Genomic DNA, 27,373 nt, shown 5'->3' with positions numbered 1-27,373 from the left:
ATGGCCTCAAGTGTCACTCCACCTACTGAAGATGAAGGAGTGGAGGTGGATGGAGCGGTAGAAGTTGGAGGAGCTGCCGTCTCTATCTGGGGCTGCCTCGGTCTAAGCTATGCCGCACTTTGTTGAATGGTAGCTACATCTATGGCACACATGAATGTGAAGTGAGGAGGCTCGGGATAGTAGACAGAAAAATGGTGAAGGAGCTGCGTGATAGTCGAAGGAAAAATGAGCTTATCACGGGTCACCATATCCTTATAGACATCTATAAGAGATAGTATAAAGTGAGAATGAAAGTCAATAGAAAGATCCTTAATGAGGGATAACAAAAAGCGAGCACGAAGCTCTGTGATAGTGTTATAGTGTGACAAAGGATGAAGAATAAATGTCATCACCATATTAAGGAATCTTGGACCTTTTGCAAAGGTCGAGCAAGGGGTGTTTTGACATTCACCCTAAGATGATGGTGTCTCACAAAAGAGATACACGACTTCATCTTTGGACATTGTCCTCAGACGCTCACAGCCAGGGTAGTCAGGATGCACTACCCTGGGAACATGTAGTACCTCGGATACAATATCCGGAGTAACTACCATATGTATACCCTGAACACAAGTGACAAATTAGGGTATAGAATAATCAAATCTGTGCATATTGGAGCGGAACTCTTGTATGATCATGGAAGGGCACGTGACTAGGATGCCACACAGTGACTTCTAACCCCTACTGTAGATGACAATAGGTAGGCCAGTGTCAGAAAAATTTGATAGAACGACTTGGCGTTCCAAATGAATGCCTCATCGTGAAAAGTTCTTTGAGAAGTCCAATTTGGTCTTCTCATCACGGAACTGTACGTGAGATGGAATGGGGTCAAAAGGAGAAGAAGAAGATGCCCCAAAACGAAGAGAGTTTCGGGAAGAAGTGGATTTACATTTAGGTGCCATGATGCAACTAATGTAAGAGAGAGAGAGAGAGAGAGAGAGAGAGAGAGAGAGAGAGAGAGAGAGAATCAGAAAAGCACCAAATAGGTTTAATATCAAAAGATAAAAATATGAAGGTACGTATGCATGAAAATGCATGAATATGTGACATGCAAATTTAAATTCATCATGGGTTTAGCCTAATCCAAACCTAACAGCACACAAATAGTTCAACATATATAGCACACATCTAAAATGCATGAAAATATAGTTATAATGCAAATGTGATATAATGCATGAAGTTTTAAACATCATTTTGACAAAACCCATCCCAAAAATTGAGCAAAAACTTCATTAATTTTGAAAAATCTCAAAACTTTCCAAAAATCCCAAAAGTTAGGTCAAAAATATGAAATGCATGATGAAGAGAAGGTTTAAGGACCTAACTAGTGAAGAAGAACAAGATCAAGGTCGAAGAACCCTTGGGAATGAAGTTTGGAGTGAGTGAGAGGTGTTTAGGAGGTGTAAAGATTCAAAGTAGTTGAGAGAGATTGAGGAGAATGAATTTGAAATCGCGAGGCACCTATATATAGAATCTTCATAAACCTCGATCGATTGAGAGCTATCGAGATTTAAAAGGCGTGTTTTAGCTATTGAGGATCTAATGAGAGGTGTCCACAGCAAGGATTCTCGATAGATCAAGGCAGCTATCGAGAAGCTATCTAGAGGACAAAAAGTTTCTTGATGGATCGAACTAGCTATTAGGAGCTATCGAGAATGTGATAAAAAGCAGCTGAAGGGTCTCGATAGATAGCCTAGCTGTCAAGAGCTATCGAGAAGCTGTCGAGATTATTTAAAAACAGTTTTTCAAAGAAGAGAAAAACACAGATATGAATGCAATCAAGCACGCTAGTCAACAAAAGATCCAAACAACATTTTAAGCTCTCAAAATCATCTCTCAATCAAGAAAAATGTTAAGCACATAGATCCCAAAACACATACACACTAAACAAGTTTAACCAATTTTATATTTCAAAATAAGTTAAGACAATTTAGTGAGCATATAGTAACACATGTATTCCTTGTGATGGTTAAATCACATTTTACTTTCACATGTATCAAAAGTAGCAAAGAATATTCTGTGTTGTGTGTGAAAAACATCGCAAGATTGCATAAGTGTCTACATGTTATGACGATTTGAGATATGAGAAAATTACTTTAACTCACACATAATCATAACTGTTTAATGTGGACTATCACCTTCGAGGTACATCCTATAACTCTTACATCTTCTAGAATACATGCTTGCAATCATATATAAACCATTTTGATTCTTTTTTTTTTTATTTGCATATTTTTCTTTTAAGCAAATCATGCATGGACATATAAGAGATAGAAGAAATACCTAATGATGTTAAACTTTTGACATTACACTTTTGCTATGCCGAAGTATACAAATGTCATTTCATGATTGGCAAGCAATAGTTGTGAGATGGTTATTTATGCATTTCTCTTAGGATTTTCTAGTCATTTTCGTCAAAAAAGGTGATATGAGTGTTAAATACAAGAGATTACTTAACTTTACTGATTACAAACACGAGCCACAAAGCTCACTTATTTAGTTGTGCATAGAAATGCTCATTTAAGCTACAAAAGATACAAAGTTTAGAAAACTTTGTTTCAATGGCTATCCAAGGTACATAAATACCAATTTACACATACACACTGTTTTTGTATTTTTCTGATTTTTCAATTTATTTTTTATTTTTTATTTTTATATGAAAAAAAAAAAAAGCAAAACTAAAAAGTAAAAAAACAAAAACATGTTAAATAAAACAATGCATAAAACTAGACTAACTCAAAACACAAAAACAAAACACACAAGTAATGCAAAAACAAAAACAAGAAGGGGAGAGAGAAAAAGTGACAGAATCACTTGGAGCCTTTTTCTTTCCACACTTTGGAAGAACCTTTTCGTTTAGCAAACCCTTGATCCAGCGGTGAGGGGGAAGAGTTAAAACCATTCAAGTTTGAAAGGAACATGAGGACTTTAAGAAGATATCCAAGAGGAGAAAAGGAGGATGGAAACTGATTCTGGTTTTCCGACGTGATCATGCTATTGCTCTGTTGAGTGGCTAATCACTTATAGAAATTAGGTCGAGTATGTCCAGCTATGCCATAGTGGTGACAGAAATGCTGCTTTTTCTGTTTGGGCTTTTGAGTATTTCCCTTCTTAGCCCTGGAGTCCTTAATCTCTTTCTTATCAAGCTTAGGGGGTGCTCCTAAGATTGATTTACCCTTGTCTACATTCTTACTAGCTAATTCATTCTTAACATCATTGTTCTTAGTTTCAACATTATTAGTTGGAGGAACAAAAATAGTAATACTAGTAGAAGCAAAAAAAGTGCCCTACGTATCTCAAGACTATTGGGAAGAGCAAGGCACTTGCTGCTACCTTGAGCGACACCGAAACCCTGACCCCCAATGTATTTTGGTCATGAGGGAACAATGTACTAACCGCCATCCCTAGCATCCTTCTTCCCTTTGTCTTGACTCTTGAACTGCGAAGAACTAGATTACTTTCGGTCCTTGTCAAATCCTTTTACACTGGCATTCTTCATAAACTTCTTGAATTGCCTTGTGATATAGGATTTCATCTTACAATCTTCATCGTCTAAAGACTCATCAGTGTCACTGCTCTTGGCCTTCAATGCCATGCTTTTGCTCTTGCTTGATTTCCCGATCCTTGTTAAGCCTAACTCATAGGTCTATAAATTGCCTACCAACTCTATCAAAGGAATTTTGTCAATATCCTTTGATTCCTTAATCGTGGTGATCTTGGCATGAAATCTCTCGGGTAGAGATCTGAGCACCTTTCTTACAATCTTGGGTTTATGAATAGTTTCCTCAAGATTAAAGGCTGAGTTCACTATGTCCTTGAGCTTGGCATGGAACTCATCGAACGACTCATCCTTCTCCATCTTGATCTCTTCAAAGCTTGTAGTGAGTCTCGAAAGCTTTGAATCCTTGATAGCCTTGGTTCCCTCATAGGTTGTCTGGAGGATGGTCCATGCTTCATTTGCAGTTTTAGTGGAGGATATTTTCTTGAACTTCTAATTTGTGACTACACTGAATAAAGCATTCAAGGCCTTGCTGTTGAAGTTTTCTGCCTTGATCTTAGCATCATCCTAGTCGATTGGCACTTCTATAGGCTTAGTCTAGCCTATCTCCATAGCTTGCCACACTTTCTCATCAAAAGACTGCAAGAAAACTATCATGCGTACTTTCAGGTATGCATAGTTAGTGCTATCAAATAAAGGAGATATAATAAGAGGCTGTTCTCTATCCATGACAAACAGGGGTCAATGGATCAGACATTAAAGATTAACACCTAATCAGAGTGTGCCTACTCTGATACCACTTGATAGGCTAAGAATGTATTGATCCCTTGTGATAAATTAACCAATTAATTTAGCCAAGTGAATTAATTAAGTTAATTAACATGCAAAGCACATGGAAGCACAAACAAATCATCAATTAACTATAGTGTAGCAGAAATTAAATTGAAATAGTGATTTGTTTATGAATGGGGAAAACCTATACGGCAAAAACCCCACCGGGTGATTTTAAGGTTACCCCCGAGAATCTACGATTATCAAAACAAGCGGTTACAAGTAAAGGAATCCCAGTATCTTATACCAGCCTACAGTTGAACCCTTACAAGCTCCTTGATCACAAAACCCAACTGTGTACAAACACAGTAGCTACTTCAAGAGAAAGATGAACTAGGGTAAATTTTGTCTCAGGTCACAATTTGCATGAACAAAACTTTGCTTCACACTTGTGCAACCCTAGACGGCCCTTAAAATAATCCTTATATATGTTTAGGGTTGTGAGAAAAGAAAGCCTAAATACATACTCATGGATTGGATGAAAACTAACTCTGAAAAACTGAGTTTCATAAACCTCGATGGATAGCCATCTATCGAGCTAGTTGTCGAGCCACGAATTGAAACAGCTTTTAAACCTCGATAGATGCCAGCCGTCGAGTTTTAAAATCCAGCATTTCTTCACTTGTTTTTTTGGACAGACTTGCATGACTTTAACACTTAAACTTGAAACCTTGTTTCTTGAAGTATTAAACTCATCATAGATCTACCCAATTACAAGTAAAGTGTGTTTTGTCAAAAGATTAGCCAATTATATAAAATATTGACATATTTTCCTAACATGATTCACATATGTCCTAATAAATTTTTTTTACATATAAGCTAAAAGCTAAGCTCATGAGCTCAAACCAAACAAATTAGTGAGACAATGATCAAAGACTTAAATGGCAAGCCTAGAGCACTAGCATAAGATGTGTCAAATGCTAAATTTTTAGCATTTAGCATATTAAATGTGTCAAATAGTAAATAAATTTGGCATAAACTACAATGATGATGTAATCATAAAAGTGTATGGTAAGATGTGCTATTAATATTTGGTTTTTTTTTTTTTTTTTTAATTCAAACTTTTTTTTTTCTCTTTTGTAACATTGGGAACAAAAAAGAAAGAATAAAATAAGAATTACAAGGAATAAAGAAATCATATTTAAATAAAGTGATAAAAGAGTAGAAGATGTGATGTAAAATGTATTGTTAAGTGATGTATTAAAAGAGGCAATGAGTAGGGCTAAGCCTGATGATAAGTACAAGAAGTACCCAAAGGGGCCAAAACACAAATAATCACCAAGTGTTACATGTTTGTTCACTTGTCTTGAAAAAAGTTTCTCTCCGAAATCTTTCAAACTCATAATATATCTTTATATTGAGTGTGAATTTTGAAAATCTAACCATTGGATTGCATGTTCTTATTATATACTTCATGCTTGCAAAATTTAAAAAGATCAAAAATTCAATTGCTATGTCATCAAATAAATTTTAAAATTTCAAGTTTTTATGATCTAAAATTGTGTAAAAAAGATAGGTTTATTGGTCAAATACTAAATAATATTTGATTTGAACGAAAGTTAATACGCATGTTAAACATATAAAGAACATGAAATTTAATGGTTAGATTTTCAAAAAACACCCAAAAAAGAGATATATAATAAGTTTGAAAAGTTTTTCTCCAAAATAATTTGGAGAGAAACTTTGCTCCTTTGTCTCGGTGAAATACTCTCTCAACTATCAACTAGTAGTTCATGTAAAAACTCTCTGCAACCACGGGTTCTTGTTGTTGTCAAAGAGGTGTACCACGTATCCACGCTCCTTCGTGTAGTGCCTCCATCATTGCCATTGTTGAGTCCACGGTCCCTTATTTCCGATCTAAAGGTTTGGATCTAGGAAAAAAAAAAATGTAGTGATTTATTGAAAAAAAGCATGTTCCTATCATCCTCACCTATTCTTCAAAACAGGTAAAATCTTACCCTTTTTTTTTTTTAATATATTTAATTTAATACTTTTGGTTTTATATGAACCACACTAGAGTGGTGTTCAATTCATGGTTCAATCCGTTCCCATATTTAAACCATGGAAGCAGGAAGTTGTGCTGTCTTTTGTCAAGAAAAAAGCTATGTTTTAGGCTCTATTTGGATTGAAGGAAAAGATATATTATGAGTGGCAAGTTATGTTTACAATATTTTCACAACATATACTAAGTGGCAAGTTATTACTGACTATTATGGGTAAAAAAGTAATTTAAGTAGTGGATTAAAATTAAAATTAATAATAACTTAACATATATGATTTGTTTATTGTGAAAATACTGTGGACTATAACACTTCTTTTACATTAAAGAACAGAAAGTGGACTAATTTGGAGGGATGAAATTTCGTGAGATCCACTATTTTGCTATCAACAAATTTTTTTTTCTTCATAATTTTGATATAAGAGACTATAATTAGTTGCTTATTATTTTCACATAAAATTAATATTTTTTCTTTATTACTCAATGTCAAATCTAAATTGTGACAAAAATTATGGTACAGAAATTGAGTCATAGAAAAATATACCAAACGTTTGGTAAGACTTTAAAGAGGTTTGACTTGAGAAATCAGTGTTTTTGCAATTATTCTAAATGACCAATCCAAATACCTAGGAGAGGAGAAAAATTAGAGAAAAGCTTTGAATGTCAGACATTTGGGTTTGTTTGGTAGAGGTGTTTGGGTATTGTTGTTTAAAATGATGTGAAAACTGTGGTTTAAAAATTGTTTTGAAAACACGTATTTAAAGTACTTAAATATTGTGAAAAATGTGTTCGGTACTATATTTTTAATAACGTCTTTTCAAAAGTGAAAAAACATAAGAGAGTGCCTAACTCAAGGAATATTTGCATTTACAATTATTTTAAATAGAAAAAGTTAATGGATGTCCTAAAGATATTAATTTCAGAAATATTTTTAAAAACTTTTAAGAGAAAAGAAAAAAGTAGTTGATTTTTTTATTATAGTTTTTTATATTTTCCATAAAAGTGATGTTAAAACTTTTTAAAAATAATCTGTTAACAAATGTCTTAAGAGTATCTATTACTCGGACCTTAAAATACCAATCAAATCACTTACTTTAAGATTGGATTTTTCTAACTGTGTACAGAAAATCAAGTCAAAATTGGAAGTTTTTCACCAAAAAGAGTCTTTTATTTTTCCTCGAACATAATGATGTTTTCTCCTGGACACAATAAAAATAAGAGAATAGCATTGAATGTGGAACATTTGGTAAGAGGTGGCTGGAAAAATGTGTGCATTTGCAATTTTTCCAAATGGCCCACAAATTACCTAGACATTTAGTTGGTACTCACCAAAAAAAAAAAAGGCTCTGAATGTGGGTCATTGGACATTTGAACGTGTTGAAAAGTAGGCAAGACTTTGAACTTGGAAGTTACTACGCATGTACAGGAAATTAATTCAGTTTTAACTTTTATGTAATTCTGCTTCGTCTTGACTTTCTGCTTAGATTCGCATGGAAAATTAGTAGTTAATTTCCTCTCTACAGAAACACGTGTTTCGAAAGACTTTGATATTTCAATTTTTGGGACAACTGTCAACAAGCAATCTAGAGTTTTTTTTTTTTTTTTTTTTTTTTTTTTTTTTAAATCATAAAAATTTAATAAATCTTCTAAATATTAAATTGTTATTAGCATGCAAAGAAAATGAGACAATGACAGTCATATGAGAACTAGCGAGAATTTTGTCGATTCAACTGTTATGAAAATTATTGTGTTTATAACATTAATTTTTAAAATATAGGATAAGTCAAGTCAGAAGACTTGGAAGATGTACAAGAATGGTGAAGATTTACTCTTAATTCAATCTCACCTTGACCGTGTGCTTGGATTCACACGAGGAAAATGTAGAGTTTTTTTTTTTTTACACGGAATATACTGATTTATCTTTTATAATTACTATGTTTCAAAAAAAAAAAGTCTTTTATAATTACTATATTTTTTATAATCTTTTTATGTAACAGCTAGAGTATATTAGTAAATTTATTTGAATAATATATTTTATCTTCGCCACTTATTATTATTTTTAGGGTCAAAAGTTAGTTCTAGGTATTGGATTGCTTTTCTAAAAAAAGAAAAAGAAAAAAAAAGGGTATTGGATTGCTTGGATTCCTTAATAAAATCTTGCAGCCAAGAAATGTTACCATCATTGGCCTGGAAGGAATTGGTTGGGGATCCAAATATGTGATTTTAACAACAGGAATATACAGAGCATATTGAAACAAAAAAACTTCCCGAATACTTTTTTTAAATTTACTTTAAATACGGCTTAGCTAAATCAGTTGGAATATTAATGAATAAAACCAAAGATCTCTATAATACGTCCCTAATATTAATTTAACATTCGAAATCTTTATAATGCATACTAAAAATACCAATCAAACTTGTACAGTGACCTGTGTTACCAGCAGCAATTTATTAATACTTCCATTTAAAGATCTAGTGGTACTCTAGGCATTACATAATCTTAAACTAACAATTTCCTTCAGCAGCATAAATTTAACAGATTATATTGCATTCCAAACAATTCGCTATATCCTTGCTTGTCCTTGTGAGAGATTGTGGCACTAGGAAAGTGCATTTCGGGTTCAGTTGAGAATCCATGTGCGTAGTTGGTCTAAATTCTGGGTTACAAGCTTCCAATAAATTATTTGGGGATGTTAATTACATCCATACTCTCTCTCTCTCTCTCTCTGTGTGAGAGATTTGTCACACCATACAAAAGCAATTCACATGATTTTCCAGATTCACTATTTGTAGAATTTTAGCTTAGAATGTGTTGTATATTAATTGGAGGTGATTTCAGACCCTCTAGATTAGGGAAAAAGTACTCAAAAATTCATACAAATATGACCTTAAAAGAAAAATGTTTATGTATATAAGATTCGAATTAACATATAGGAAAACCACTTAATCCAAAAGCTCAAGCTTCAAATTACAGCAAAACAATCCAATTTTTGCACCCTACGATCATGTGCTTGAAGCCACACCTTGGGGATGGCGTCAGAGATATTACAACATATTTCATGTAAAATGTGTAAAGTTGTGATTTACAACTATGTTTTTATATTAGCTTTAATTCTGTGTCAAATTTGATTGTATTTCTGCTCAATCATTTCCTTGTATTTATTGTGAGATTTAATGTAAGGGTTGTGGTTGAGAGTTTGATGAAGATTTGTGAAGAAGGAGATTTTGTGACTGGCTCGTGAGTGACAAATTGCGAAAGGCCACATGAGAAACACATGATGGAATCTGAAGATTCTCATGCCAGGTTGGATTTCGTAGGTCACTCATGACTTGGGCCAAGTCATGAGTGACCAGCGAAACTCATTTCCTAGAGCTTTTTAAAGTGTGCTTATCTCATACCTTTACCAACACTATATAAGCCCTCATTACCCACAAAATTGGAAGGAGTTTTTCCAAATAACTTTTGAGAGAGAAAACCCTAGCTATACACTTGAGAGTTAGAGATTGTATTCCCACAATCATCTACACCATTTCTCTAAAGTTTTCCTCTACTCCTACCTCTCTATTTACATATCCTTGAGAGGTTCTTAGCCCAAACACTTACCTCACCCAATCTAAGTGTTAAGAGAAGTTTTGGTGCATATGGGAAGCATTGGAAGAAGCCATTGATTAACAGATGTAATTTGGAGCTAATTGCAAGATCGAGATAACTAGTGAAGAGATGGCTCCATGAAGCCTGTTGGTAGTTGAAACTTGGAGGTTTCAAGTACATTGGGTAGATTAGGCTTGGAGGGTCTTTTTGATATTTGTATGCTCTAACTTTATTCACTAGTGGATCAATTTCGGCAGGGAAAATGGGCTTTTCCCCTTAATTTTTTAAAATGCCTAGCACAATGTCCTTGTTTTGAAACTCGATTTAAAAAAAATTAAGTTACAGGTGGAACTCGATATTATCAATGTCAAGTTCTATGTATATTTTGCCACTTAATATTTTTTGAAAATTTAAGTGAAACTTGACATTGCCAATGTCGAGTTTCACTTAGAAATATACATATAACTCGATTTTAAGGATATGAAATTTTGTATTTAAAAAACGTGGGCATTTTGCTAAATAGTTTCAAAACAAGGACATTGTGCTAGATATTTTAAAAAAATACGGGCAAAAGCCCATTTTCCCCCAATTTTGGCTTGGAGGGCCGCGGAGAGGTTTTTTGTCGAGTACTTTAGTTTCCTCTTTGATAACACGTCTCGGTGTTATCTTGTGTTTGCATCTCTCCTCCTTACTCTTTAAACTTTACATTTATTGTTTATTGTACATTCTTATGCCTTAGAGTAGTGTTTCGGCTTTATTATGATTCATTTACTCTTGTTCTGCACTTAGTTAAGTTAGAGTAAAAGTAATTAAGCTGTATTTTAAAATTGGGGGTCTAAATTGGCTATAGTGTTTTACACTATTTGAGCTTTCAAAATGCAATGGCAATGTCGTTGTTCATGCTCTTGCTAGGAAGACTATTTTTATTTTTTTGTTTCATATTTACAAGTTTCACTTGAAGATAATCTTTTAATATAGGATATCAACATAATCTTTTATTTATCATAAACTTGATATTGTGGGTGTCAATTGGCTCAAAAACAACAGTTGGTAAAATCTATAGTCATCTCATAAGAGACCTAAGCTTGAATCTTGCCTGCACAAAAATATCAATTGATTTTTTAGCCTAATGTAAAGATCAATAGTCATAAAACAGGCATAGAATAGATTTCATAGGTTCAAATCTTATTGTATCTATTAAAAAAAAAAGTCCTATTGTCTCTATTGGAAACTTAACATGAAAGGAATTAATTAAATTATGAAAAATAAATTACATTCTATTCAATATAAAGAAAATAAAAAAATAAAAAAATTAGTTATTATATATTTCAGATCAAGTAATTTATAAAATGTAACGATTTGTTCTTTAAAATCCCATAAATTACCTATTTTTGATTTTGTACTAAAGTTTTGTAGTATTTATTTTTCATTGTTAAAAAAAAAAAAAAAATTAAAGATCATCTTCTTTTTCATTGAGAAAGATAGTGTTGGTATTATTCATTACTAAAAGTACTCACTTCGTTCTGTCAAAAAAAAAAAAAAAAAATACTCACTGCATATGTAAGCGCAAGTGCCTATGGCAAGCACCTAGAATGCTGCATTGGTCATGTGTTGCCACTTATGTTTGGGAGTAACCCTTGGCTTAGTGGACTGGGCGAAGGATGAAAATGGATTTGCCACCTAGATTAGGTCTAGCAACTATATGTATAGCACCCTTATGTGAAGGACTGGTCTTACCAAAGCACGTGTTTAGAGTTTAGATATGGGGATGAGAAGGTGTTAGACACCTAACCTCGCCCGATCTATGGGTTAGCCTCTAGTCATTGTGTTTCACATCCTAATTCCATCAAAGGGTCCTCTAATTTGCATCTACCAACCAACCTAGAATTCACCTATATGACAACATCCTTAAGAATCAATCATCAACATGCACCCCTTTAAACTTAAACATATATCTAAACATGACGTCCACACGTGCTAATATACATCTAGGCATTGCATAACCTACCATTCATCTAGCATCCCATGCTTCATATAACCAAGGGTAATAAACACATCACATGACAGTAACATCAACAAGGTAGTAAGCATAACCACATGCACAAAACATTTAATCTAACAAATGAGTCATGTATATGAGATGCATGTTCATACTCATATGCATGACTTACCCTCACTTACCTCTTCGCATCGTATCACATCACCTATACATCAATGCTTGTTCATATGATCTATGCATGTTCATATTGTTCATCCAAGCATATAAACCCTAATTATCAATTTAACAAACAAATCATGTAAAACATGTTATTCTATTAACTCTAAACTTAAACATATGAAATCTAAAATAAGTAGACTCCAAATGTATTTAAAACAAAGCAAAGCAACAAGAACATCAAAACTCTAAGATCTGGATTTCTAGGCACGAACATGTGCGGGAATACATGAAGTATGTGTACGCATGCATGAAGCATGCACGCGCATCCCCGCCCAGAAACACAATCTTAATATAGCATATAAAATGAAACAAAGATTAACAAAGCATGATCCTAACCATGGAAGCAATAAAACCTAACTACGAAACGTAGATATTAAAGCAGTAAACAAAAAATAAACAAAGATTAAACCTAATCAGAGTATGCCTGCTTTGATACTACTTGTTGGGTTAAAATGAATTGACCTCTTTGCAAATTAATTAATTACCCAAGTTAATTAATTAGTCAAATTACATGCAATGACATGGTAGAACAAACAAATTACCAATTATACTAAATGTAGCAAAAATTAATTTGACACAAGTGATTGGTTTACGAATGGGGAAAACCACCGAGGCAAAACTCCATCAGGTGAATTTAAGGTCACCACTCCCGATAATCCACTATTATCAATCACAAGCAGTTATGAGTATAAGGAATCCCAGTACCCAATACCAACCTATAGTTGAACCCTTATCCTAATACCTAATTGGACTTGTATTGTTGCGGCAATCTCTCCGTTCAATGCATGAATCCTAGTACGTGGCTAACCAATGATGTACGGATCCAAGTATGTGACTAACACACCAACTTAAGGAAGATGTTGGCTACAAAGTTCTTCGGTTCATCAATAATGAAGATCAGGAAGCTCCTTGGTCACAAAACTCTTGGCGTAAAGACGCAATAGGTTCTACAAAGAGAATGACAAACTAGAGCAATTTATGCCTCCAGTAACAATATGCATTTATTATTCTTTTGCAACACCTTGCATCCCTTGTGACGGCCCTTAAAATAATCGTTATATATGTCTAGGGATTGTGAGAAAAGAGACTCTACACAAATACTCATGGATATGTGTGTAATCAGATCTGGAAAACCTGATTTCATAATTCTCGATAGATATAGCTTGTGTCGAGCTTTTGTTGAGTTTCAACATTAAATCTCGATAGAAAGGATTTTGTCGAGACTTTTGTCGAGCTTTAATGAACATCACTTCCTTTACTTATTTCTTGGTCAAACTTGCATGGCTTCAATACTTGACTTAAACACTTGTTTCTTGAGGTACTAAATCCATCCTATATCTACCCAATTACAAGTAAAGTGCGTTTTGTCAAAGGATTAGCCAATTACATAAATATGTCCCTAACATATCCAATTTATTTTGATTATCTCCTTGTTAGAATGAAAAAGGGGTCGTTTTCAAATTATGTTTTGAATCTTGATCTTTGTTCTTGTGTTCTATTATATGTATGAATCTTGGTTGTCATCTCAGTAATTGAATAGGGTGGGTTTTGTCAATGGTTATTTTGTGGGATAACTTGAATGCTCTCTCTCTGTCTCTCTCTCTCTCTCTCTCTCTCTCTCTCTCTCTCTCTCTCTCTCTCTTAGTGTGTTGTGTGTCTAGTGCCAAGGAAGTGGTAGAAAATTGGCGCATGGTTGGAGATTTTCAATGTATTGATATTTTCTCCCTGCTTCTCTTTCTGTTCCTTTTAATTAAGCGTTGTTTGATTCCCAAAAAAATAGAGAAAAATCAAACTAATACTATAAACAATGAAGGAGTTAGGATTTCAATTTTGGGGACAAGCTTAAAAGGAAAATTAATTTAGAATATATTAATTGATATTAACAACTTGATAAATAAGCAATTGTAAACTAATGTAATTGTCAAACAAAATATAATATAAATGTAAAATATAGTTCATTATGTTTTTTTCATACCTAGTTTAAATTACTCAGTGTTTTTTCCCCTTCTTCTCATTTTGAAATTGCTACATGCTTTCATTCCTAATAGTCTTGAATTCAATCCGTATGAAGATTTAAAAAACCACCTTGATACGAGTTTGTTTAGAATTCACTTTGAACTTATTACTATGCTTATATTTTTCCATAATCTCATTTAACTATGTATAAGTATATATTTCATATGATTAAATATATATATATATATATATAATAACAATCAAAGTTAGAAATTAATCTAAATACATAAAGTTTATATATCTAATTTGATTCTTCAAAATAAATTGAGAAAATAAATCAATCTAAAAAATTAAGAATAAAGCAATATACAAGAAAAAGTAAATTAATTTAATTAAAAGCATGTGTAAATGGGCAATTAAAATTGAAAGCATGGGTGAACAAATTAAACGGATACTGATCTTGCATCGAAATATGTGATTTTGACAATAGCGCAAACTATGAATAAAAATTTTTCCATTACTTTTTATATCGCCTCAGCTGGAATATAAATGACTAAAACCGAAGATCCCTATAATGTGTCCCTAATCTCTATTTTATTTTTGAAAATATGACAATAGCCAATCAAACATTAAGTTGGATACTTGCAATTATTGATACTTGCAACTAAAGATCTTGTAGTACTCTAGGCATTACATAATCTTAAACAAACAATTTCCTTTAGTTGCTTAAATTTGACAAAATTTAGTGTCCCATATAATTCATATCCTTGCTTGTCTTAGTCAATCTGTGGATGGCTCTAGGAAAGTGTACTTAGGCTTGATAACACCTGGGAGACCATGAGTGTAGTTGGTCTAGATTCTGGATTAGCGTGTAAGCATTCAATTGCCAGCTTTATGATGAGTACGTGTTGATTCTCAGCCTAAAGCATGGGAGGTGGAATGCATTGGTCTAACAAATCTTTCGACAATAATTCCTCCTCCACGGATGAAGTAGATATGATGGAGATGATTTCGCTAGGATGCCTTCCTTTGATCACTTCAATTTCCAAAACTCCAAAGCTAAACACGTTGCATTTCTCAATTATCTTCATCATTTAGGCAATCTCTACAAAAAAGCATAATATTATGGCAATGTATACATATGATCTATATTCTATATTGATTGAACAAATAAGTACATTACCTGGTGCAACATAACCATATATGCCCGGCAAGTGAAGTTCAACTGGATGAGTCTTGATTAAGAAGCTTAGCTATGCCAAAGTCTGAAACATGAGCCTCATATTCTGAATCCAGCAAAACATTTTTACTTGATATGTCCCTATGAACAATTAGTGGTGACCAATCATGGCCCATGTAAGACAAAGTGTGAGCCACAACTTTGATGGTATTCACCCTCTTGTTCCAATCCAATTCTTTTTCTTCTCCGTAATTGCTCAAAATTGTGGCAATCCCCCTTTCAAGGTACTTGTAAATCAAAATTGAGAATTGTGAATGTGAACAAAAGCCATGCAGTTATACAATATTTTGATTCTGGATTTCTATTAATGTCTTTATCTCATTTAAGAACTCTTTTTGCTATTCAATCCCACCATCATGCAAGGATCTAAGTTCTTTCACTGTGACTTTGTTTCCTGATATTAGATTTTCTTTATAGACCATTCCTTGTCTGCCCTTCCTAATGCAAAACAAAGCTTCAAAGCCCTAGGTCGCTTCAATGATTTCCTTGTTCATTGCTCCTCCATCAAAAGTTGATATCGAAAACACTTTTTCTTCATCCATGTTATGCGTTTGGTTTGTATGAGGGTGCTTCAATTTTCAAAGAAAAATGAAGAAAATTCAAGAAATATTAATACAAGTGAAAGTGTTCCCAAAAAAGGGAGAATGATTGAGAGAATAATTTTGTGTCCCTCTTTCAAAATATGTCTTCCTACTAGACAGGGTTGCAATCCTGTAACAATTCCACACAACACTTTATTACCTTGTAGTGCTTCTATGTGAGCTTGTTTAAATGCTTTGCTATTGGGAAGAGGACAACCTCCAACTTATTATAGGATATGTTTACATATGACAACCAACACATTTCTTCAAAAGCAATTGGAATAAAACCAGAAAGGTTATTGTGTGAGATGTTCAACATCTCTAAGCTTTGAAATTGCCAATTTGTGAAGACATCTTTCCTTTGATCCAGTTATGACTCATATCCAGCCAGGAAAATGAGCTAAATTACATATTTGAATTGGAATGTCATGGCTAAACTTCTTGTTTCTTATGTTCAAATAGTTTAGTTTTAAAAGGTTCCTTATATTTATGGGGATTGATTTGTCAAATCTATTATTAGATAGATCTAGATACTCAAGATTTGTTAATGATCCAAGCTCTGGAGGTATATTTCCAAAAAGTTTATTTCCATTTAACATCAATGCCAACAAAGTAGTCAACTTCCCAAATTCATTTGGTAGCTTCCCAACTAAGTGATTAGAAGAAAGATCAAGTACATGAAGTTGAATGGAGTTTCCAATTTCAAGGGCTATGCCACCACTGATATTGCTCCCAGCAATCTGTAGGTACCTAGCTGTGGACACCTACAATTGTGAGAGATTTCACCATAAAATCTGTTGTAACTTAGATCATTGTAATGTAGGTTTCTATAGAGATCAAAATCTTCAGATAATTTTCCAAAGCGTTGGTTTCTTTCAAGGCGGACTCTAGATAAGCCTATGCAGTTATTTAAGGTTTATGTTGTAGGACCTATGAGATGATTGTTGTTTGCAGTAAAATTTTGAAGAGAGCCACTTTGACACAAGTTTTGAGGTAAAAGACTAGTGAAGTGGTTTGTATCTAATTGCAGCACAACCAACTTCATGAGATTTCCTATCTCTTGAGGAATGGGACCAAAAATTTTGTTACCCAAGTAAATTGGAACATTACCATTTAACTGATTTTTGCCTAGTTGAAGACTTGTTATGGACTTCAAGTTTCCTAATAATTCAGGAATGGTGCTAGAAAGTTTATTGTCGTATAGGTTGTTAGGTTTTAGACCCCTTAACACAATATGTTTAACCTAATATTAAGCCAAGTTGATTAACAAGATTGTTAATTAAATCTAGGTTAAACCAATATGTGTAAAACAAATATAATGCGGAAAATAAAGAACACACAAATTTGATGACCCAGAAAAAACAAACTGGTAAAAACCCTTGAGAGGATTTAACTTGGCTACCCTCAAGGTAAAAACAGATCCATTATGAAAGAATAGAAGTTTGTACAATAAGACTTAGACCATTAACATCCTATTGCTACCTCATGTGGAAAAATTACTACCATGACCACGTGACAGCTCCGAGTCCACGGACTACTTTTTTCCTTGATCTACAGCAACCACAAGTTCTCCTACTTGTGACTATAAAGTTGTGATTTACAACTATGTTTTATATTGGCTTTATTCATGACAAAAAGTGTTGTAATTGCTTTAATTTTGTTCCTTGTATTTTGTGGGATTTTATTTATTGGGTTTAGTATTAAGTTGGTAAAGAATCGAGCATGAAATGAAGAATTAATGCAATTTCGCGACTAGCTTGTGAGAAGAGTATCCTGCGAAAAGGGTACGTGAGAAACACATGCTGGAAGCTGAAGAGTCATGCCAGGTTGTCATTTTAGCGAGTGTCTCATAGGTAGGGCCTTCCCGCAAGATACTATATATACCTTCATTACCCACAAAAGTATCCAGGAGGCCATTCAGAGAGAAAAACCCTAGATAGGTTTTCTACAACACAACACACCTATCTTCTAGAGAGAAAGCTACTCATCCTTAGTGAGAAATCATTGTAGCCTCTTCTCCTTCCCTCTCCCATTGTCATACATTGAGAGGAGATTTGTACCCAAACATAACCTACACATTTTCAAAGTGTAGAAAGTGTTTTGGAGCTTGGGAAGCTTTGGAGATTTGCTAAAAGAAGCCGGTAAGGCTTGGCGGATTCAATCGGGCATATTGCGGGATCTGAAAAGCCAGATAAGACATGACTCCGAGAAGTCCGTTGGTAGCAGGAGCTTGGAGGGCTCAAGTACATTGGGTAGACTAGGCTTGAAGGGTATTTTGTTATTTGTGTACTCCAACTTTATTCTCTAGTGGATCGATTTCGACTTAGAGGGCCGCAAAGAGGTTTTTCGCCGAGTTCTTCAGTTTCCTCTTCGATAACACATCTTGGTGTTATCTTGTGTTTGCATCTCTCTTCCATTAATCAAAAGTTCATTCAAAATGTTTAGCATCGATTCTCAAAAATTTGAGTTGTTCCCAACAAAAGTATGTAAATGGAAGCAAAGCAAAAATCTTTAAAACAATTGTAATCACATTGGTGAGGGGTCATATATGTTCATTTCTACAAGTGAGATAGGTCAATTAACTTCGTACTAGTCGTGTATGACTTGATTGAATTGGTCATTGAATCTTCATACTAGACTATAGATTAGTTCATACTTGATCCACATATACAACACACAAGTTTAATGTTCAATGAATGCCTATTTCATTTGTGTGTTTGTACATGTTCAAATGTGATGTGTGTGTGCTCAACCATATGTGGGCTCAACCATATATGGATCAAACCAAAAATATTTTTGTTCTTTTTTTTTGCTTTTGGAAGTGATTCATATCACTCATGTTTTTGAAAGTTTTTCAAGTTGTTATTGTGTGAAAAACATGTTTTCTGAGTGTTTTCATGACTTATTTTATGAGTAAGCTCAGTCACGAGCTAAATGGTCCAATTCTCAAGTTTTTCAACTTTGGATAGAGAGTTTTGTGATTGTTTCACAACTGTTTCGCAAGAAAGGCTTACCAGCGAGTTACTAGCAGAATTTCACTAGCAAGGCTTACCCGCGAAAATTCTTAGCTTCTAGCGAAAATTTCCAGATCAGCTTTTTAAAGGGCATTCTATGGGACATTTTTTTTAAATGTCTTCCATCTTCTCCCAAACCCTTATTTTAATGCTTCAACATCAAAACCCAACTAATTTCAAGTGTTTTACATTCCAAACATCTCTAAGGTAATCTTTAACTCTTTTCATTGATTTTGATCCTTAGATTATGTTTTTAGGGGTTTTATGTGTAAGGTTTAATTTATTCAATCATTAGTTGGCTTTATTTCGTGCCAAATTTTTTTATAATTTAGCATTAAGAAACCCTGTATTTAGGTGGGAATCATGTAAGGGTAGTGTGTGAGAGAGTGTGAAGAAAAGCTCAAGAGTGTGCAATCAAGAAGAGCCTCATGACTGGATCTCGCGATTGGTAAGTCGCTAAAGGTGGCACACGTGTGAAGCATGCAGGGGAGCTGAAGGGTCATGCCAGCTGTTGCATTATAGGACAGAACTTCTAGTCTAGCCAGGTAGTTAGCTTGCAACTCAAACTTGCAACTCATTCCAGTCGTGAGCTTGAGTAGCCAGAACACCCTGTTTAGTTGTAACTGACTCTTCGTATTCCATACATATCCTACTATAAATACCCTTATACCAATGGAATGTAGAGAAATTTTAGAGAGAATTTTGAGAGAGAAACCCTAAAAAAAACAAGATTGACTCATCCACAATCTTCATCCTTTGATTCTCCAAATTCCTCTACTCTCACCCTCTCCATTGATATATCCTTGAAAGGTACATTAGCCAAATCCTTATCTCACCATACCCATATCTGTGAGGAGGCATTTTGGTACTTGGGAACTAGTTCAAAAGGGACCAATTCATTTTGGTTGATGCAATGGGCGATTGTAGGATCTGGTAAGCTAGAGAAGACAAGGTTTGACGTAAACCTGTTGGAGCAAGAAGCTTGGAGGGCTTAGGTGCACTGGGTAGATTAGACTTGGAGGGTCTTTTGCTATTTATGTATCTGAACTTTATTCTCTAGTGGATTATTGACCGCTTGGAGGGCGGCAGAGAGGTTTTTCGTCGAGGACTTCAATTTCCTCTTCGATAACACATCGTTGTGTTTTGTATTTGCATCTTTCTTCCCTTAATCTTTTCCTTTTAATTACTGCTATGGTTGTGATTAATTTTGGTTTAAATTGTTTTACCAATTCTATTTTAGCTTATTTTCATATTCCGAACATCTATTGTTTGATTATAAGCTTGTGTTGATAATTCGTAAATTAGGGGTCTAAACATTCATAGGTGTTTTACACACTATTTGAACTTTCAATTGGCATCAGAGCAGGTGCACTTGCTATGGTTTAACTACCTAAGTGCAATCCTTGACCTCATTTGAGATGGATCGATCTCAATCGCTAAATGCTCCACCATATTTTGATGGTAGCAACTATGCCTTTTGGAAAGTCCGGATGATGGCATTCCTATGTTCAATCGATGAAACTGTTTGAGATGCAGTAGATGTAGGATGGATTAGGCCAGAGGCTACCAAATCCACATGGGATAAGGTAGCCCTTGCGGCAGCTAATGCAAATAACAAGGCACTAAATGCTATTTTTAGTGCTGTTCCTCTAGATGAGTTTCACAGGATTTCTTATGTGACTATTGCCAAGGAGGCATGGCAAATATTAGAGACCACCTATGAAGGCACGAAGAAGGTGAAGGACACTAAGTTGCAGATGCTAACCACTCGATTTGAAGAGCTGAAAATGAGTGAAGACGAGTCATTTGACTCATTCTATGGCAAGCTAAATGAGATGGTTATTGGCAAGTTCAACTTAGGTGAAAAGACGGAGGACTCAAAAATTGTGAGAAAGATCCTTCGATCATTGCCGGAGAGCTTCCGTGCAAAGGTCACTACAATTGAAGAGAGCAAGAACCTTGATGATATAAAAGTTCAAGAACTAATTGGCTCACTTCAAACATATGAGTTGTCTCTATTGTTGGGAAATTTAGACTCTAGTTGATAGAATTAACATGTTTTAAACCCAAGTTGTTAATTAGATTTATTATGAATAAAACTTGTTAAAACAAACAAACATCAATATCATGTCAATAATGAATGTAGAGGAAAAATAAATAAGACAAGATATGATGACCTAAGAAAACCAATGAAATAAACTAGTTTCACAGTAAAAAATTTAGGGGAAAACCTTCCCTAAAAACAATTCACTATAGTAAAGAGAAGTTTCAGATCTAGTACAAAACCTTTGTCCCTAGACTCTACAATCCCCGTAGATGAACTCATAGCAGAAACCTTTTACTGCTTCAGAACCTTTGAACTTTTCAATATATGAATGCCACCCTTTTTGTTGCACGGATCCCAATACGTGACTAACTCCTTTGCACGAATCCCAGTACGTGACTCATTCACCAACTTGAGGAAGAAGAACGTTGGTTGCAAAGTTCTTCACTTTATCAACAATGAAGATCAAGAAGCACTTGGTTGTAAAACCCTAAGGCGCAAAAGACGCAGTAGCTTCTTTTAGAGAGAATAAGGCTTCGGTCACCTTTTGCATATGTTCTCCTTATATTCTCTTATATGATGGCTTCAAAAATAAGCCTTATATATGTCTAGGGTTAGGAGAAAAGAAGTCCCAAAGACACATTCACGGATTCCAAGAAAACAGATCAAAATTTCTGTTTCTTTCTTAAACCTCGACAGATAGGAGGTGTCAAGTAGGTGTTGAGCAGGTGTTGAGCTTTAAACTTTGACAGATACAACTATTGAGTAGGTGTCGAGCAGGTGTCGAGGGGACAGAAATTTGCTCAATCGATTAACCAGGTGTCGATGAGGTGTCGAGATTACGATAAGAAAAAGCTTGGAAGCTCGACAGATAACCAAGTGTCGAGAGGTGTCGAGCAGCTATCGAGCTTTAAAATTTAGCACTTTCTCACTTGATTCTTGGACAGACTTGCATGACTTTAACACTTGAACTTGAAACAAGATTTCTTGAAGTATTAAACACATCCTAGATCTACCTAAATACAAGTAAACTGTGTTTTGTCAAAGGATTAACCAATTACATAAAATAGTGACATATATTCCTAACAAGTGAATCACATATGTCCTAACATCTACCTTCACAGAGGAAGAGCAAATCCCTTGCTCTAAAGATGATCAATGAGAGGGTGGAAGCTCATGACTCATCGGATGAGGATGAGGTCGATAAAGATGTGGCATATCTTGTGAAGAATTTTTGAAAGTTCTTGAAGTTCAAGAAGAATGGAAAGTTCGCTGAGAAGAGAAAATTTCCAAATTCTAGAAAGGAGAAAAAGGATTTCAAGAGGAAAGATGGGAGGGACTCTCAATCCTCTCAAGGCATCACGTGCTTCGAATGCAACAGACATGGACATCTCAAGAAAGAGTGTCCAAATTATTTGAGAGCGAAGGGCAAAGTGTATGCCAGTACTCTTAGGGACTCCGATTCCTCTAATTCAGATTCAGATGAAAGTTGTGATGGAGAGGGAAAATTCTCTGCATTGATGACCATTGCTCTTGTGGAATCTTTGAATGATTTGAGTGCGCTAGTGGAAGAGCTTGGTGAGCACACTAATGTTTCTCCCTTAATGTGCAAATTGTCATATTTTTCTCCCTTAATGTTTAGTCTTTTATATTTATTCGGTGCCTAAATGTAATCATTATTCTTATATTTTGATTTAGGATGCAAATGGAGGCATTAAGTGCAAAACCTAGCTAATTGAGCGATTCTGGACAGCTTTGACATTGCTTTGTAATATGGGCATAAATCTCTCATCCAAGATCTGATTGAGATGATTTAGGATGCTATGGAATGCCAAGACAAATCTCTACAACTTTCATGTTTTGAGTTTTGAGAGATACGGGCTGCATCAAGGTCGAAATTGGGCTTGAAGTTGCTGCACATGCACTGCTGACGTTCTGGAAAGTTCCTTTGCCTGCAATTCTAATACGCAGATCTGATGGGGTTTATTTTTAGAAGCTTCCAGATCTGGTGCACGGAATTTCCAGCAGAAAAACACCACTTTCCTAGTTATGTTAGGACTTCATTTTATTTTTAATATTTTTCCTTAATTAGTTAGATTTGGATATTATTATTGAGAATATTTTTAGGAGATTTTGTAGGCTTGGGAAAGGGGGAATCAACGTGTAAAAGGGGGAGGAGAAATCAGAATTGGACACACATGCCTTTCTCTCCCCTCTTCTCTGATTTTTTCCTTTGAGTTTTCATCATGGCCTTACTTGGCTAAACTTTTATACTTGGTCGAAGGAAATTGAATCCTGGGAATCAATAAAACTGTGAGATCTAATTTGTTTTTATTATTCAATTTATGCTTTGAATATTAGATGTTCTTTTTTGCCTATTTTCATGATTGTCTCGTTTAATTACTAGGAGTCCTACTAGTTTATTGTTCGTTGCAATCTATTGCTAGGTTAGATATCAAATCCGTAATTATTTGATCTCTCTAACTTATGAAGCTACCAAGATTTAATGATTTGCTGTGTCAGAAATTATTAGATCTTAGGAAGAATGCTTGACTAAATTAAATGCAACTGCTTGTGTTTGTGTTGTTTAGTTTCATCGATCTCTCTAATTCTTAAGGCTACTACTAGATTAAACCTTTAGCGCTTGTCTTGGGTTGTTTAGTAGTTAGGGTTTATTAGATTGCTTGTTTTCTAATTAACTATGACTATTGAGAAATAGGAAAATAGTTCCAACGGTGAATATTCAAAGTGTGAATTGATATATACTTGCATCGATGATCAGTTGTAAAATTCCGATGGTGGATGTTGACTTAGACCAAGGTTTTTTCTTTTGATTAATTTCGATACTTTAATTTGAATTTTTCCATAGTTGTTTTTTTTTCTTAAAATTGTTTTCATTATACTCCACCCCTCCCCCCATCTTTGTTCACGTAGCATAAAACAAGGCTAGATACTCTCCGTGGGAACGATCCTTACTTGCATTGCTACATATATTTTTAGGAGTGTAGGTTTTATTTTTGGTTGCTTGTGACAGCACACCAAATTTTGGCGCCATTGCCGGGGAGTGATTCTAGTTGATTTTTTTTTGCTTCTTGTGAACCTTATTTCATTCTTGAAATTTTCAAAAGAAAAAAAAAAAAAATCGTTAGTTTTTGATGGTTATGGTTTTGGCAGAATTCTGATTGCAGTAGAACTAGGCCTTGATAGTATAGTTTTCTAAAGGTAAACGATGTTCTGAGCAAGACTAGCTAATCCTTGGGATTACTAGCTCTACCCTTTCCAGGCCAAATTCCATTGTTTTCTAGGGTTTTTAGGCATTTTTTGTGTTTTAACGTAGAATTTTGATTTATTTTCATTACTCTAGATTTTTTCTGGTTTGTTTTTCATGGTTTATTAGAGTTTCCTTGATTTTTTATGACTGTAACTCGATCTTCTAATCAAGGTGATTTGCAATATGACCCAGAAATAGAGAGAACTTTGCGCAGGATAAGGAGGGAAGCCAAGAAAAATTCTGAAAAGCACAATCTAGTTCTTGATTCCCTGTTTGCTAGCGATTTTGATTTAGAAGAGGACGAAGTCATGGCTGAAAATCAAACTTTGAAAGAGCTTGCTACTCTCGATTTGAATTAACAACCCTTATGCATAACATTCCCTACTTTAGATGTTACTACTACTTTTGAATTAAAATCTGGACTAATACATCTCTTGCCCACTTTTCATGGCCTTGCAGGTGAAGATCCTCACAAGCATCTAAAGGAGTTGCATGTGGTATGCACGAGTATGAAGCCCTCAGGGGTGACTGAAGATCAAATTAAATTAAAAGCCTTTCCGTTTTCTTTGAAGGATTTGGCTAAGGATTGGCTTTATTATCTACCCTCCGGGAGTAATTAAAACATGGAACGAGATGAAGAGGTTGTTTTTGGAAAAATATTTCCCAGCTTCAAGGGCAGCCAACATTCAAAAAGAAATTTGTGGTATAAGGTAGCACAACGGAGAGTCCCTACATGAATATTGGGAGCGTTTCAAGAAATTATGTGCAAGCTGCCCCCATCATCAAATTAGTGAGCAGCCACTTATCTAGCATTTCTATAAGGGCCTTCTACCCACTGATAGGAGCATGATTGATGCAACTAGTGGAGGAGCTTTGGTGGATAAAACTCCCGAGGCTGTGAGAAACTTGATTGCAAATATGGCGGCCAATTCTCAACAATTTGGCACTAGGCTTGACCCTCCATCTAAGCATGTTAATGAGGTAAATATTTCCTCCCTTGAATAACAAATTGTGAGTCTAACTTCTCTTGTTCATCAAATGGTTGTAGGTAATATGCAAACGGTGAAAGCTTGTGGGATTTGTTCAGTGGACATCCAACCGATATGTGCCCAACTCTTTAAGAGGAGCCCATTGAGCAAGTGAATGCGGCAGGTGGTTTTCCTGGACAACCGCAAAGGAAGTATGATCCCTATTCAAGCATGTATAACCTGGGATGGAGGAATCACCCCAATCTTAGCTATGGGAATCCACAAGTAAATCAGCCCACGACTCAATACCACCCAATTTGCTAGCAGATAAGCAGCCATACCCCCTTAGACAACAACCGGGCCAAACTTCTAATTTTGGTATGTCTTTAGAAGATATTGTTAAGTCTCTTGCCACTAATACTTTGCAATTTCAATAGGAGACGAAACAATTTCAACAAGAGGCGAGGGCCAATATTCAAAGTTTGGATAATCAGATGGGCCAGATGGCAACTGCAATTAGTCGGCTAGAGACGCAAAGTTCGAGGAAATTACCCTCTCAAACGGTAGTAAATCCAAGAGAAAATGTAAATGCAATCATTTTGAGAAGTGGTAAGGAGGTTAACATTCCAGTAAAGGCAACCCCTGCATTGCTGAAGCAAGAAAAGGAGCAGAATGTCGTTGCAGACAAGAATGTTCCCAATGATGATGAGGTACCTAAGCGTAAGTTTCTGCCTCTTTGTGATTATAAACCAGTACCTCTTTTTACTCAGGCTTTAGCAGAATCAAGAAAATATGAGTAAAATAAAGATTTATATGAGACTTTTCGTAGATATGAGGTAAATATTTCACTTTTAGATGCCATTAAACAAGTACCTCATTATGCTAAATTCCTGAAAGAACTGTGTACAATTAAGAGGAAATAGAAACTTAAAGGATGTGAGAAGGTGAGAGTAGGGGAGAATGTTTCTACAGTTATTCAAAGAAAACTCCCTACAAAGTGCAAAGATCCAGGTATGTTTACTATCCCTTGTACAATAGGTAACACTCAACTTGAGAAGGCCATGCTAGATTTAGGAGCTTCTATCAATGTCATGCCATATTCTATATATGTTTCTTTGAAACTTGGACATTTGAATAAAATTGGTGTTGTGATTCAATTGGCTGATAGATCTATTGCCTATCCTAAGGGTGTAGTTAAGGATGTTCTTATGCAAGTTAATGATTTGGTTTTCCCTGTTGATTTCTATGTTCTTGATATGGAGAATGGTTATCAAACTACTCCTATTTTGTTAGGAAGACCATTTTTAAAGACATCCAAGACTAAGATAGATGTTCATAGGACACACTTACCATGGAATTTGATGGTAAAATTGTTAAGTTTAATATTTATGATGCCATGAAATATCCTGATGATGATAATCCTGTTTATTCAATTGATATGATTGATTTTTTAGCAAAGAAAGTTTTTGAACTTGATGAAAAAGATGGAATGGAAGTTGCCATTAGTAAGCATCTTAAGAAAGAGAATGAGGAGTTAGCCTTGAGTACTAATTTGCAGGAAACTGTTGCAGCATTGAATGATTTTCCGAAGTTACAGCAGTCAGGTAACATTCCTCATATCACATTACTAGTTTCTAATGAGAGGCCTTTACCCTTTGTTTTGCAGGCCCCCATTCTAGATTTGAGTCCCCTCCCCCACAAGAAGCTGCACTTGGATGATGCCTTGTGGGTGTATAGGACTGCATATAAGACGCCCATTGGTATGTCACCTTATTGGTTGGTGTTTGGGAAATCATGCCACTTTCCAGTTGAGTTAGAACACAAGGCTTTTTGGGCTATCAAGAGTTTCAACATGAAGATGAATGAAAGTGGAGAACACAAGAAGTTGCAACTACAAGAGTTAGAGGAAATTTGCAATGATGCCTATGAGGGTGCAAGGATTTACAAGGAAAAGGCGAAGGTTTTTCATGACAAGATGATCTCTAGGAAGGAGTTTAAAGTTGGTTAAAAATTCCCTCTATACCATTCACAACTTCGTTTTTTTCCAGGTAAGTTGTGTTCTCATTGGATTGGACCTTTTGTCGTTACTAATGTTTTTCTCCATGGTGTAGTTGAAATTCA

The 27,373-nt window shown here is 34.9% G+C and overlaps 1 pseudogene; it reads left to right on the top strand.

Annotated features, from left to right (window-relative positions):
* LOC115961334 lies at positions 1-27,260 on the top strand (annotated as a pseudogene).
* Positions 27,261-27,373: the final 113 nt, after the last annotated feature.

Source organism: Quercus lobata, chromosome 9 (assembly GCF_001633185.2).
Source record: "Quercus lobata isolate SW786 chromosome 9, ValleyOak3.0 Primary Assembly, whole genome shotgun sequence".
Lineage (NCBI taxonomy): Eukaryota > Viridiplantae > Streptophyta > Magnoliopsida > Fagales > Fagaceae > Quercus > Quercus lobata.
Note: the sequence above shows the minus strand (reverse complement) of the source record. Positions and strands in the feature narration are given on the sequence as shown.